At 36.6% G+C, this 16,781-nt stretch overlaps 1 long non-coding RNA gene across 1 annotated transcript; it reads right to left on the bottom strand.

Annotated features, from left to right (window-relative positions):
- Nucleotides 1-1,054: 1,054 nt before the first annotated feature.
- On the bottom strand, nucleotides 1,055-5,546 carry LOC136206961 (uncharacterized). The gene is made up of 2 exons (XR_010676493.1): nucleotides 4,982-5,546; nucleotides 1,055-1,279 (listed from the first exon to the last, which is right to left on the bottom strand). It is a non-coding gene; the product is annotated as an uncharacterized lncRNA (long non-coding RNA).
- Between the last annotated feature and the right edge of the window lie 11,235 nt (nucleotides 5,547-16,781).

Genomic DNA, 16,781 nt, shown 5'->3' on the forward strand with positions numbered 1-16,781 from the left:
CATTACCACTAACTTATTATATAAACCAGTAGTAGTATCTCTCAAATAAGGAGAAAAATCAAATCAAAAACCAAATTCTGGTTTAAAGCTAAAATGACCAACATATATCGTTTCCAGCCTAACTTTTTCATACGGAGTCCGATTAAGGCGATTCAAAAAACCCCAAGAAACGTAAGACAAAAATAAAGAACTTTCATTCAGGACGTCATGACAGATTCGGCCTATATCTGGTCGAAAAATGCATCACAAGATTCAGGTACGAATCTAATTTTCCGGCAGTACCTATATAGATAATTCTCTATATCTCTTGCTCAAAGTTATGACTTACTCATAACCAGGGCCGGTCCTGAGAATTTGGGGGCCCTAGGCAAAATAAGTAATCGGGACCCTTTTAATAATAAAAAATTTATACATAATAAAATCCTTCAAAAATCGATTTTTAAATATTAATTTTTTTTTGCATTCGGATCACTATTCTACTACTGTCATCGTTTATCATACAAAATTCTTCTAAAAATCATCGCTTGTTCTTCTAAAAATCATCGCCTCCTACGGTCTTACCTGCAAAACAAGATATAATTTCTCATAAGAAGCAGGTTCTTCTAGCATTTTGAGATGCAAAATCATTAATGATAGCATCAACATCAATAGCTCCTAACATATCCTTCTCAATAGCTAAAGTTGCTGAGATTGAATCGTTGCGGCGTGGTTTGAAGGAATAACGAATGTTGGGAAGGGAAGCGACAGAGACTACGTGTGCACAATGGAAAGATCAGGTGGAAAGGAAATAGAATTTATATGAGAGTCTAAAAGGTAAGCTATAAAATTTAAATAGGCCCTTTTAATTTGTATTTGTCAATGGGCTTCTATAAATAATAGGCCCTCTTTGTAAATAGGCCCTCTATTTATATCTAAAATAATTTATTTTTTTTATAGGTCTATAAGGGTAAAAAAAAAAATTTGGGCCCCCTTCAGCTCTGGGCCCTAGGCCGGTGCACCCCGGGCCTAAGCTCAGGGCCAGCCCTGCTCATAACCCATATCACACTATTTCACAAGTTCTCAACTTCATTTAATTATATATATATACATGTAGATAATACATACCAAACCAAAGAACACTACCAAAAACCAATTATACAAGTGTCCTTAAACATATACTATACATATATGTACATGAACAAAATGGATGCAATACCCTAGAGACGACTTGAACCTCATAGCTGTAACCGAACCTCGCCATAGGATCGAGTACCCCTCTCGGTACCTTGCACTTCTTCGCCTAAAACAAAACATTAAAAACATTTGGAAAACATGAGACAAAAATCTCAATATAAGAAACTATCAGCTATAAAAACCAACTTTACTTAACATAGCTACATATATACATTTATAAAGGATTTAATCAAAACCTTATAAAGTATACTCAAAACTTAAGTTCATAATATAATCAAGGTATTAAACCAAAAACATAAGAACATTGTATCCATTATTGAGTTCATCCCCTTATAATTTAATCTCAAATCACAACACATATACGAGACATCTCTTAACATTAACTATCACATATGGTCTTACCCAACACTTCGCTGCCATACCCAATAGGTCTTCAGACTGTGTACACAGGCCATATTTCTCACTAAATATGGTCTTTAGAATCAAAAACCACCCAACCGGACTACTCTTAATGGATACCAAACATTTTATTCAATATATATATAAATTGAAACCAAAAACATATATGTATATATGTATATACTTCACTTGATCATAATCAAGCTCACAATTTTTCAATTCTCCAAAATATCAATCTTTAATCAAATAAAATTCCAAAGTTATTCAACCAAATTAAGCCTTAAATCAACATAATCAAGTAAAATCTGAAATTCACATAGAAGCATAGTCAATAGCTTCATTTGAACCATAATTTCACAATAAAAAGCAAAATCATGAAAAATCCAAATTTTACAATTACCTATATAAACCCTTAGGTGTCAATTTCTGAAAATTCTTTAATTATATATATATATATATAAAAAACTCAAAATATAGTTGATAGTTACTTACATTGGGTACTAATAATTGAAGAAAACAACTCGTTCAATTCTCCTCTAAATCATGTCTAAGACGTTTTCCCCCAAACGCTTCCGAAACTCAAAAACTCTTTGGTTAGGACTTAGATCTATACATAAGGATGCTATGTTTTAAATTTCATGTGATTCGGACGGTCGAATCTTCTTAAATCAAAGAAACAGTGGAGAAACGGTTCAAGAACGACGAAGATATAGAGAAACAGAAAAAGAAAAGAAAAGCAAAGAAAGAAGATGCTCGACACATTCTGGAACTTTGGGATTTAGATCCCAAATTTGTAAAATATCTATTTTTGGTCCTCCATCGAATTAACCCCAAACACCCAATGTGACATCCCCGATAAGCGAGGGTCCGAAGAGGGGTCCCACCACAAGGGTGTACTGGAGGCAAGCCTTTCCTTGCCAATTTTTTTGGCAAAAGGCCGCTCCTAAGGCTCGAACCTGTGACCTTCGGTCACATGACTACACCGTTTTACCATTGCGCCAAGGCTCGCCCTCTGCATACGGACTCAAATCACTAAAAAAAATGATAAAACAAATAAAAAAAGAAATTCACTCTCCACTCTCCATGACTCCCACAATAATTAAAAAAACTGAATAATTAAGTAATGTAATTACCGTTTACATGATTAAGCAGAAGTTGGTTCCTTCATCTTGAAGAATTGCCCAACATTCAATATCATTGTCTTATCTGAATCCAGCTCCATGGAGAAGCGTATCCCACGTCATCCTTGTGATCGAGAATCGCTCAGTGGAAGGCGTCTTCCTAACTCTAATAATAGAAGTGAAATAGGGTGTGTAGGCCATAACATCAAATCCATTTGTAGAAATGGCGTTCAACATTGCATTATCAAGTCGTCCCATGAAGTTATTTGTATTCGTGGGCATGTTAAATGCCTGAATCATACCAGTTCTTGAGAAAGTTTTCAGAAATAGTGCGGTCTGCCATCTCATTTGATTTTTTTTTCTTTACTCAATGGATAATTAGAGTATAGTTAACAACAACAACAACAACAAAGCCTTAGTCCCGAAATGATTCGGGGTCGGCTAACATGAACCATCATATAAAACCGTGAAAATCAAGTCGTGTTAGCGACACAGATTCGCTCCCTCCACTCCGTCCTATCCACTACCATATTTTCCTCAATTCCCAATAAACTCATATCACTCTCGATCACCCTCCTCCAAGTTTGCTTAGGTCTTCCCCTACCCCTCACCACTACATCCCTTTGCCACTCTTCGGTTCTCCTAACCGGCGCATCAAGCGCTCTACGTCTCACATGGCCAAACCACCTTAGTCGGTTTTCTCTCATTTTATTCTCAATAGATGTGACCCCTACTTTTGTCCTAATTATTTCATTACGCACCCGGTCCTTTCTCGTGTGACCACACATCCATCTCAACATACGCATCTCCGCCACCAACATCTTATGGATGTGGCAGTGTTTCACTGCCCAACACTCCGTACCATATAACAATGCTGGTCTAATTGCCGTTCGGTAGGATTTTCCCTTCAATCTATTAGGCATGCCGGGATCACAAAGGAAACCCGTAGCACTCTTCCACTTCGACCAACCAGCTTTAATCCTATGAGCAACATCTCCATCTACTTCTCCATCCGTTTGGATAATAGATCCTAAATACCGGAAGCAATCCGAGGCCTGAACAACTCTCCCATCTAGGATGATTGTCCCTGCCTCCCTACTCCTACGGCCGCTAAACTTACACTCCAAATATTCTGTCTTACTTCGACTCAACTTAAAGCCTCTAGATTCTAGAGTTTGCCTCCATAGTTCCAACTTCATCTCCACTCATTCTTTCGTCTCCTCAACCAACACAATATCATATGCAAACAGCATGCACCATGGTATACCATCTTGAAGTGAACTTGTTAGTTCATCCATAAAGATGGCAAAAAGAAATGGGCTTAGTGCGGAACCTTGATGCACTCCAATCGTAATAGGAAACTCTTCAGTCTTCCCAATCGTAATTAGAGTATAGTTAATTTAATAAAATTATATATGTATATGGCATTATCACATAACATATGTGACTACTCATACTCATTCTCATTCTCATTCAACTACACAATTATCATGTGATACATCCACTGTTCTATTGATTTTAGGAACTTCTCCAAGCACTGCCGCTAAGAGGGTTGATTTTCCAGAATCAACTTCTCTGCACACAACCACCTTTTCACCTTCTTGAACCACAAAGTTATGTTCCTTAATGTAGGCTTTGCTGAGGGATTAGCATCCTAAAAAATTTCATTTGACTGGCTAAAAACGAACTCATTGAGATCCTTGCTACTGTAATTCTACAGAGCATTGTTTTTCTGGCGCTTCAAGAAACATCTGAATCCGATCTAGTGAAACCTTTGCTTCAATAAAGATCCTCAAAACTTCTGGGATCAACCTAACTGGTTTTTGGGCAATGATCGGAGTCGCAAGGAATGTAAATATGCTACTAGCAGAGAGTGAAATTCTGAGGAAATAACATGTCCAAAATGTAACTATTAGTATCAGAACAGGGAATGACCAAAACAAAACCATATAGTATGCTTTTTGTAGTAATAATTTTGATATGTAATGAAGTTCTTCTCTTAATCCACTAATAACATTCTCGACATGTGTTTGCCAAGTATCCAACTTCATATTAGTTAGTGCCTCTGTAATGACCTTAAGCCTCTCATCTTATTTTTATATCAAATTTAAGTTGTGTTTTAACCATGGGATAAATTGTAAGCACGGTCAGAACAATGGCGATAAAAGCTGCAATAGTTTCCAACCCAACCATATAATAGATAATAGCTAAAGCAAGACAGTTGAATGCTTGTCGACCATATCTGATGAAATCAGTATGGGATTCCAACAATTCTATAAGTATAATACCTGGAGAATGAGATGCCTTAGCCGCATTTGATAGATGTAGTTGCTTTTGGTAGATTGCAGTAGATAACATTGATCTCACTTGGACTCCAATCAGTCGTGTCTAAAAATACCACTGCTGAAATGAACCTCTCAACCAAACACAAGCTGCTTCTCGATCCCTCTTCCGCAGGCACTACCAGACCCAAGTCGATGCCAACATCTTCTTCTCCTTCGACGCTGTCGTGCCCTCCCCTGTTCTCCATTTCCCCACTTCTGTGAATCTTCCCCCAAATCAATTCGGTACAGAAATCTCAGCCTTCCAGCTAACCCAAGGCTCACAGCTCCCGTCTTCCGATTTGAATCGCCTCCTGACCCCTGGACGAAGTCGACGAAAATGATCCTGAGGAAGAATAGATTCCGCCGCTCGCTCAACCCTTATCCCCTAATCCCGAATCCGGCCACCCCAAAACTCACCCCCAACTCCGATATTAGACCTCTGGAGAGGTTAGACGGCTCCAGCGGCGGAAGATAACTACACAAACCCTAAAAGACTCCTAGAGGTCGATGGAGGCAGAGACTCCTAAAAAAAATAAGAGGAATTCTAAGTAAAATAAATTGTTTTGCTTATTCATAATATAATTAAAGAATTTACTTTATTATCACAAAATTAGATAATAATTTTTTAATAAAAAATTTAAGTTGTCAAACAATTAAATTTTATGACAATAATAAATACATTGTCACAAGTTTTAAGTATTGTGTTACAACTATTAATTGAAACAAAAATATTTTAGTTACCCATAAAATTTTTCTATCTCAAATTAATAAATAATTTATGACAATAATATTAGATAGTTATAAAATTATATTTTATGATAATTATAAATATATTGTCGCATATTTATAATATTTTTGTTACAACTATTAATCGTAACAAAAATATTTTAGTTACAATTAAAATTTATTGATACAAAATTAATAAAGAATTGTGATAATTTCTTTTAACTAGTTACAAAATAAATATTTGTGATAATAATAAATATGTTGTAACACTTTTTATATTTATTGTTATGATTGTAATTGTCACATATAAATTTTAGTTACAAATAAAGACTAATTGTTATAAATTCATTTATTTATTTGTGATAATTTTATAAAACTTGTCACCCATTTAATTTTTGTGACAATTAAAAAATTAATGTAATAAATAATATGCATTTTATTACAACAATTTACGTGACAGTTAAATTATTGTCACATAAACAAGGATTTCTTGTAGTGGACAAACTTTTTTTACCTCCAACTTGTTAAAATTGCGTCATCTTAAAAGATTTGCAGAGTTGTTCATTATAAAAGGAGTATTACTGCATCGCTAACTTTTTTTTATTAATCTTTTACCCTTTTGTTTTTACTTGTACTTTTTTTTCATAAATTATGATTAATTTATACGTATCAGATTTAGTTTGTAATGTTTTAACAAAAATTTTGTAATTTTGTTGGTAATAAAATAAATATTTTAGACATAATTGATTTATGGAAGGTTTGAAATGACAGTTACATTAGGGGTGTAACCGAGCCGAACCCTAAGTAGGCTCGGTATTGGCTCATTAATATCTCGAGCTGAACCCTCTCGAATCGAGCTTTAGCGAGTTTTGACCGAGCCGAGCTTTGACTGAATCTGACCGATCCGAGCTTTTATCGAGGTTCTAACAAGCTTTAACAATATTCATTATTTTAAACATTTAAGAAAGACTAATTAATTAAAATCATGCTAGACTCCTCTCATTCACCATGCTCGTTTTCCTCCTCTCATTCACCAACTCTGTTAATATTTTGTCTCTCATCTTCAACCTATTTATTCAAAATAACCAAACATAAGATATAAGATATGTATAATGTATACGAAGTCAAATCAGAAAAAAAAATGATAAAAGAAATAAAAAAAGAAATTCACTCTCCACTCTCATTAACTCCTATAATAATTTAAAAAAATAGAATAATTAAGAAATGTAATTACCGTTTGCATGTTTAAGCCGAAGTTTGTTCCTTCATCTTGAAGCATTGCTGAATCCAACTCTATGGAGAAGCGTATCCCACGTCCTCCTTGTGATCGAGAATCTCTCAGTGGAAGGCGTCTTCCTAACTCTTACAATAGAAGTGAAATGGGGTGTGTAGGCCATAACGTCAAATCCATTTATAGAAATGGTGTTCAACAGTGCGTTATCAAGTCGTGCCATGAAGTATTTGTATTCATGGGCATGTTAAATGCCTGAACCACTTGATAAAGTTTTCATAAATAGAAGCGTATATTCCTTTTGGGGAATGTTTCAGATTCGGTAAAAGTTAGGAATTCGGTCTGCCATCTGATTTGAATTTTTTCTCTCTTTACTCAATGGATAATTAGACTATAGTTAATTTAATAAAATTATATATGTATAGGGCATTATCATATAACATATGTGACTACTCATACTCATACTCATTCTCATTCAACTACACAATATTATCATGTGATACATCTTGACTACCAAGAAAGAAAGAAAAAGAAAAGCCCACTTAAGGCCAAACAACTATTAATTAAAACCCATACAAAACTATTTAATCGGAGGCCCGCTTAAGGCCAATAAAGGGTAGAATTACCAACCTTACAATAAGTTGTAGAGATAATAATTATCTAATTCAATTCAGGAACCTCTGATCCCAACCAGAACACTTCTTACACTATTAGTAGTTCCGAGAATACATCCAATATTTATAAGTACTATGAAGTTGCATGTTTTATGAGACAAATTACATTTTAAATAGTATGTGATCACACAGACAGTACATGCAGCCGTAGAAAGTAGAAACATATAGATGCTTACATTTTTCTTCATCTTTTAACACTCAAATCATGTGAGTAAGATTGATACATTTGTCATAACATTCAAATCCCTAGTATCTAGATGAAATCAGGGTCTGTTTTGGGATTAAAATCCCAAAAAATTAATTAATTAGATATTATTAGATAACTTGAAACTCAACTTGCAACTTGAAAGAACCTCAAATGGAAAATATATGTTTTTTGCAATAGCTTAGAAAATAGATTTCGAGTTCGAGTTTTTATTTTAGTATACACAATAAATTTTAATTGGGAGGTGAGTTATCCAACAAATGTCTAGACAATCTCAAATCTATTAATCCATTATGATAACCAAACAAAATAATTACACATGCAAATATACTGATAACTTGGGGAAAAATCCTTGATCGGAGCCCTTCCCTATGAGGCGCCGTTGGGATCGGCCGGGGACACTCCGATGCCAAAGTCAGCAAGGAAGATCAAGAGAGCAAACTGAATTGACAAAGGTTGTGAGAATGTGTACCTTGATAGCCTAGGGATGTAGGCTATATATAGCTAGGAAGTCGTAACCTTCAGCAACTAAAAGGTCTCCATTAATGCTCCATTAATGGTGGTTACTGATTACCTTTAAGCTGGCGGTTACTGGTTACCTTTAACCTGGTGGTTAGCTAATTGATAGCTCATTAATGGTCTTTATGGCCGAGTCGGCAGTTAGCCGTTACTGTGATGAATCAGGTGAAAGAGGAGATTCGCCTCATAGGTTCACCAGCGGATCTCACTGAGCTGAACCATGGAGATCCGCCATCCGATTCTCCTTGCGGCATTCTCAAGGTGAATATCCCTTTTGGTCCTTGGGATAATATTCTGTCAGTAAGATAAATATCCGTTTTCGTATTCTTTGATCTGTCAAGGCGTATGTACGCTCTCCTTGAGAGCTATGGCGGGTCTCCGCTACTCGCTCTCATCGGGCGTATCTCGTTATGGCGTATCTCACCATGGTCCACGTGGCGTGGCATAATGCTAGAGACTCCTTCCTTTTCCTCATTATTTGCATATTCTCCCCTGCATTAATTATCATTAATTCCACATTAATCATGTATAAATATCTCTTTTAGAAGGAATAATGGTTTGCCATTATTTCTATTAATTTTCCCTTATTCCTTATTCAAGAATAATTTGGGTTGTTATCAGAAGCCCCCCTAAAGGAATAAAAAGCTCTTTAGGGCTGTCTAAATGGTGTTTTATTTTTCTATCTTGGAGGAAAGTGGACCCGCCCTAGATGGGGGATCATATATGGAAATGATGCGCCTTTTGGGGCTTCCTTATGCGGGATCTTATGAACAAGATCCGCCCTATGTGGGATCATATATGGATATGATACGCTTTTAGGGGATTTTGCTTCTTCGTGGATAGGTGGCCAACCGTATCCATTGTTAGCCTCTAGGGGCTTCTTGAGAGTTATATTTCCTTTAGAAAGGAATAACCTGCCCTTTATGGGACCATTTATTCCTACCGCATAGGATTATGATTTGCCTTAGGGACTTCTTTTGTTCAGTTCTGCCATATTGAGGAGAATGACCCGCCCTTAGGGATCAGTAAGGATGATCAGCCATTTAGGGACTTTTGTGCATTTTGTGGAGGCGAGACTTTGTTATTTCTATGATGAAGATGCAGATTCATTACTTTGATGAAAATGAGACTTCATTAATTGGATGAAGACGAGGCTTCATTGATTGGATGAAGACGAGGCTTCATGAATTGGATGAAGACGAGGCTTCATTAATTGGATGAAGACGAGGCTTCATGAATTGGATGAAGACGAGGCTTCATTAATTGGATGAAGACGAGGCTTCATTAATTGGATGAAGACGAGGCTTCATTACTTGGAGATGAAGACGAGGCTTCATTATTTGGAGATGAAGATGAGGCTTCATTATTTGGAGATGAAGACGAGGCTTCATTATTTGGATGAAGACGGGGCTTCATTATTTGGAGATGAAGACGAGGCTTTATTACTTGGATGAACCCTTTGCTTTCCAGAACTATTTTTACTAATGCATTATATCTTTTAGCAAGTAATTTTCTAGAATCTGGTTTAGGATTTCTCTGATTGTTTAGGGTAGGTGGCCAGCCGTACCCCAATGTGTAAGCCTTTGTGAAGGTTTAGAAGCTGTTCTATTCCTTCTAGAGGAAGTAAAGCTGCCCAGGGGATTAACTTGCTACCTATCTTTGAGGTGAAGCGATCCACTCGTAGGACTTGTGAACCCTTCTTTGGGAAGGGAGTGAGAGAGTGTAAAGTCCTTGCGTCCAAGGAATGTTTTAACTCTTTCTCGAATGGTGATCATCTAAAGATGGATCCGCCCATGAGAATGTTCTCCTATCTTTGAGGAGAAAGTTGAGGGTGTAATGATCTCATGTTTGAGATGATTTTAACCTGCTTTTGATGGTGATCAATCCTTTTCCTGTCTTTGAGGAGAGAGTTGAGCTCATTTGAAAGCTCCTGAGGGTCTGTGCTTCTTATCTTTATGGAAAGGGGATCCGCCCGTGATGGGATCAATTGTCCTATCTTTGAGATAATTGATCCACCTGTGGAACTTATGATTCGCCAGCCACTGGGCATATATCAGCACTAAAAGCTAGGCAAATGAATATAAAAAGTATGGCGAGAAAGAATAAATTATAAAATATAGGATACTATAACAGTTTAATGCACATATAAGAATATGTAAAAATACTGATTTTTAGGCCCATGGTTCCGTCTTTTCTGAGCAACTAGAACCGCATCCTCAATGATGTTTAACTTATGAGTAATCACATCTAGGCTTACTCCTGTGGGGATCTCATTCTCCTATGTAAATACGCTTTCAGACTCAATGAGAACTTTTTTAACATCCTCTTTAATCTCAAGTTTTAATCCTTTGGCGATCCGCACCCGCTTTCCATCATCAATAAGGAGCGTTTCTGTGTCGCCCAAAGCTGTAGTGACAAGTTAATATTTCTCACCTTCGTCCTCTTTGGATTGTGGGTGGATTGATAGTGACGCTGAGTATAAGTCTCTTTAGCCACCTTTTGGTTCCCGCCAATCATTACTCCTCCTTTGCTGGTGGGAATGTACATTGTCAGACGACGGATGGAAACTAGGGCTGCAACCTCTGGCCCTTGGTCTGGATAGTGTGACCCGTCACTCCAATGATGTCAACAATGGTTGTTTCTATTTGGATCGGATCAACTTTTAGTTTGGCGAATGCACCTTTGGTGATGACATTGCGAGAACTGCCCGTGTCTTTACTCGCTTTATTTTATCTCCCATCCTTGAATCACCATTGTTACTACCAATGCATCTACATGTGGAAAGATTACTAGACCTGTTTCTGCAAACGGAGCAATGGAGGGATGTTTTATCCAAAGCGGATATTTTTGCTTTTTCCACGGGTGGCTGATACACTGGTCCATCTGCTATGACATTAATGACACTTTTGAATTTATTTTTGGGATATGTCTTCTGCTTGTCATCTTGTTATTTGTTATTTTGGACAAAGCTATCTAGTTTGCCAGCTCCCAGCAAGCTTCAGTGTGGTGGCCAACCTGTAGTACGCTTTGGCGTTTCTTCCAACGGTTACATGCTCCCCTCCTTTGGGTTCGGGATATGTAATGTCCCGCTTATATTGAATCTTTTCTTTTATATTGTGGCAAGTTGGAAGCTTTAAACATTCTGTCCGCTTTGTACCCCAGGATCCATGCTGTGAATGGCGAATTCATGTTAACTTGATGGCGTACCTTTCTGCATTGTTCTCTTGTCTATATAGAGCGGCATGCACTCGCCTTTCAATCTCATCATTCGTGTGTTCAATGTTGAATCATGATGGTGAAACCGGCTCTTGATCTTGATCGCGATCATGTTGAGGTTATGCTTGGAGCTATTGTTTAACGCGGATGGATGTTGTCACAACCGTGGGAGCCATTTTATCTAGCTTCGAATATCTTGTCTCCGCATCCTTCAACATTTTGCTAACATAGTAGATGGAGAACTGCTGACCTTCTTCTTCTTGAATAACCACGGTGCATATAGCTTTATCCATGACAGATTGATACAAATGCAGGTCTCCCCTTCAGATTGGTCTGCTCATCAAGGGTGGCTCTGCTAGGAATTGTTTTATACCTTGATATGCTTGTTGACAATATTTCTAGTATGATGATCCGCCCGTTCAACCTCTGGATCTTTCTCACCCATAGTGGGGCTTTCATTTAGGCGATCTTTTCACCCTTTTCCTCGCATGACTTTTATTTAGGCGCTCTTTTCACCTTTTTCCTCGCAAGGCTTTTATTTTATCTGGATTTGCTCTAACTCCTTTTTGGCCAATGACATAGTCAAGGAATTTTTCTGAAGTGGCTCTGCATATACACTTCTTTGGATTGAGCTTTATTTTTCACATCAGTGTTTCCACTGGTTGTAGTATTAGCAACTCCCTTGTACCTGTGGGTTAGCACTGAAAGAACTCCAGAAGTGGGGCATACTCTGTCCATTATTAAAAGATTGTGGTAAGTCATAAAAGCTATATTCACTTACCTTGGGGATCGATGGATTGATCCATGGAACATACTTCATAGCAAAAGAATGTTTGCATTTGCCTTGTTGGAAAATATCATGTATGATGCAATTCTCTTTATGGAATTTTTAGTTCATCTTGGAATCAACTTAATAATTCATTCACGTTGGTCCCTGACTCTAGAATGAACTTAGTCAAAGGATAAAACCGAGTAAATATTATATGTCAAACAAATTCATAATAGAATTTTAATCATGCTTGTTTTAATAATAATATCACGTATAACGGTCATAACCATAAAGATTGCTACTGGACATGAATATCATAATGAATTCTTAATAAATAACCATAATGAGAATGGTTTAAGAATAATGTCCTTTTGTATTTCAATGCGCATTAATATCCAAGATAGCATATTTATTTTAAACGTCATAAAAGTTATGACATTCTATATTGGGAAAGATATCTTACATAGTTGCTATTTACTTGCAATTAATATTGTGCATCCATACATTAATGGCATTCAGAGATCATTAAAGCCTCATTGAATGAGGTGTAATTAAAGAAATATAGTTATATATGAAATTACTCTTATATCATTTCATTTGTATAAATAAAATAAATATAAAGGGTAATTTTGGAAGAAAAATACATGTACCATGATTCTCCTCCAATTTGGAGTGTAAGAAAAATTACTCAAAATTCACTTTCACCTACCTTCACATACAATCCTCCAATTTTTAAGGAATTCTCATGTATATCCTAAGAATTTTGCATAGATTAATGTTTTGGTCCGAAACCGACACTTGCACTATTTTATAGTTAGCTCAGGACATGAAAATTTTGTTTATCCAATTTGGTAATTCATCAATCCATAATGGCCTTAATAGTTAGGGACAATTACATGATAATTACAAATAAACTCAATATTTTCAAGTATCTTGTGTTGGTAACAGAAATTCTAACAATGTCAAATAAACAGTTTTTATATGAATAGACACATCCTTGTAAAAAAGGGAATGAAATAACTGTTTGACAAAACAATATTCAAAAATATGAATTTTTGATATTAAAAGTACTATATAGGAGAAAAACCATATATAGATGGTGAATTGTACAAAAAAAACCAAATATGATTTTTTTGTAATTTCTTCTAATAGTTATATGCATGTTCATCCAAAAGACTGGTCAGACCTAAAACATCTGTAATTACACGAGCCTTTTATGATATCTTAATATTAAGTGATAAAATCACCTTGAATGGATGAATTTTTTATAAAATTCCAAGATTACGGATCTTATACATTCATCTTGTACTAATTTAATGATAATGGCATGTTACACTTGTCATGCATAGAAATATAAGGCATATTGAGCATGCAAGATTTAATGAAAGATTTGTGTCTATGACTTTATCTTTCACAATTTATTAGATTTATCATAATATAATGTAATGATATTCATAGCACTTTATAAGGGTGAGGGATCTCAATTTTCTTTAATTAAAAATGGAATAAGAAACGGGAGGAAACTTATATGATTTATCATAAAATTCCAGATTTAATGTAGAAAACTCTTTCCCACCAATATATGGAGAACTGTATCTTTGGATAGATTTGTTGTACTGATTGAGCCAAAGTTTGAGATTGTGATTTCTATTCTGTTGACTCCATTGTTTTGTTCTTTGTGAAACTCTATACAATCAAGATTTTGTGATCTCCTGTTTGTTAGAGATCCACCTTCACCGCACCAATTGATTACTTGGGGAAAAATCCTTGATCGGAGCCCTTCCCTGTGAGGCGCCGTTAGGATCGGCCGGGGACACTCCGATGCCAAAGTCAGCAAGGAAGATCAAGAGAGCAAACTGAATTGACAAAGGTTGTGAGAATGTGTACCTTGATAGCCTAGGGATGTAGGCTATATATAGCTAGGAAGTCGTAACCTTCAGCAACTAGAAGGTCTCCATTAATGCTCCATTAATGGCGGTTACTGATTACCTTTAAGCTGACGGTTACTAGTTACCTTTAAGCTGGCGGTTAGCAAATTGATAGCTCATTAATGGTCTTTATGGCCGAGTCGGCGGTTAGCCGTTACTGTGATGAATCAGGTGAAAGAGGAGATTCGCCTCATAGGTTCACCAGCGGATCTCACTGAGCTGAACCATGGAGATCCGCCATCCGGTTCTCCTTGCGGCATTCTCAAGGTGAATATTCCTTTTGGTCCTTGGGATAATATTCTGTCAGTAAGATAAATATCCCTTTTCGTATTCTTTGATCCGTCAAGGCGTATGTACGCTCTCCTTTAGAGCTATGGCGGGTCTCCGCTACTCGCTCTCATCGGGCGTATCTCGTTATGGCGTATCTCGCCATGGTCCACGTGGCGTGGCATAATGCTAGAGACTCCTTCCTTTTCCTCATTATTTGCATATTCTCCCCTGCATTAATTATCATTAATTCCACATTAATCATGTATAAATATCTCTTTTAGAAGGAATAATGGTTTGCCATTATTTCTATTAATTTTCCCTTATTCCTTATTCAAGAATAATTTGGGTTGCTATCAATACTTTATATTTTCATGTGGAAATTGACATAATGGCAACGAGTAATGCATCCGTAGATATTTGACACTACCCGGTAGTGGCGGAGCTAGGACTGCACATCCGAATGGCTGATTTTAGCCTTCTGGCCAATGGATTAGCTATCTTTATGGTATTGAGAGACAATTTTATAAATTTGGTAGGAAAACACAAACTTTTTTGACCTCTAGCTTGTTAAAATTGCGCCATCTTAAAAGATTTGGAGAGCTGTTCATTATAGGAGGAGTATTAGTGCATCGATAACTTTTTTTTATTAATCTTTTATCCTTTTGTTTTTACTTGTACTTTTTTTTTTTTGTAATTTTCATAAATTATGATTAGCTTATATGTATCAGATTTAGTTTGTAATGTTTTAACAGAAACTTTGTAATTTTGGTGGTAACATAGTAAATATTTTAGACATAATTGATTTATGAAGGTTTGAAATGAAAGTTAGATTAGGGGTGTAACCGAGCCGAACCCTGGGTAGGCTCGGTATTGGCTCATTAATATCTCGAGCCGAACTCTCTCGAATCAAACTTTGACGAGCTTTGACTGAGCCGAGCTTTGACCGAATCTGACCGAGCTTTGACCAAGCCGAGCTTTGACCAAGCCGAGCTTTTATCGAGCTTCTAACGAGCTTTAACCAAATTCATCATTTTAAAAATTTAAGAAAGACTAATTAATTAAAAATCATGCTAGACTCCTCTCATTCACCATCCTCGTTTTCCTCCTCTCCGTCACCATGCTCGTTTTGGTCCTCTCCTTCACCATCTCTGTTAATATTATGTCTTTCACCTTCAACCTATTTATTCAAAATAAGCAAACATAAGATATAAGATATGTATAATGCATACAGACTCAAATCAGAAAAAAAAAGATGATAAAACAAATAAAAAAAAAGAAATTCACTCTCCACTCTCATTGACTCCCATAATAATTAAAAAAAATAGAATAATTAAGTAATGTAATTACCGTTTGCATGATTAAGCCGAAGTTTGTGTTAGTCCCTTATAACGTTACAAGTTTAGTTCCAAGGGGGGGTTAGGAACTATTTAAACTTTTTCTAACTTAGGGCAGACTTCTTTTCTTAAGAGAAAAGGTTTTAACAGCGGCGCTGAGTAAAGAGTAAGATACTGGCTTAGTCAACTGGTGACTAGGTCAGTTTCTTAACTTGAGTCAGGATATAGCACTTAGAGTCTATTCCTGATGTAGACACCGAGTCGGAGGACCTGTGACGAAAACCTGATAACAAGACGGTTGAAGCGATTGATTCCGGAAGTTTTGAAAAAACAAAAAAAATATATAAAGAATAATAAGCGTATAATAAGGAAAGAAAATTAACGGCATGGCACGGGTGCTTAGCGGCATCCTGCACGCGGACGACAATGGTCGAACGCCCGCTCGGCGACACGGGACGTGTGCTCGGCGTCCGTCGGACGCATTGCGAGTGGCACGCTCTCGACGTCCGAGCAATGCCCGGGTCTGGTGGCACGATGCGCGCTCTCGTGGGCCATTGAGTGTGCGCGCCCGGTAGCGCGAGGCGCGCGTTTAGCGGCCGCGACGTGTGAGCTCGCGGTTCGTGGAATCAATCGGCTTCGACTGTCAGATACCGAATTTAAAGGTATTATCCGAGAACTAGACTCTTTATTTTATTTAATTTATTCTCTTCTTCTAGTTATTTTTTTATGCTATAGTTTTTTATTCATCTAGTTATTTATTTATTTTTGTCACGTTTTATTTAATTAGCGTATTTATTTAATTTTCGTTTCGTGTTAAATAAAGTTTGGTTTTGTTTTAAAATAAAAACCTCGTTTTGATATCCCAATACGAACCATGATCCGATAAAAAGGT

The sequence above is a fragment of the Euphorbia lathyris genome, chromosome 9 (assembly GCF_963576675.1).
Source record: "Euphorbia lathyris chromosome 9, ddEupLath1.1, whole genome shotgun sequence".
Taxonomy (NCBI): domain Eukaryota; kingdom Viridiplantae; phylum Streptophyta; class Magnoliopsida; order Malpighiales; family Euphorbiaceae; genus Euphorbia; species Euphorbia lathyris.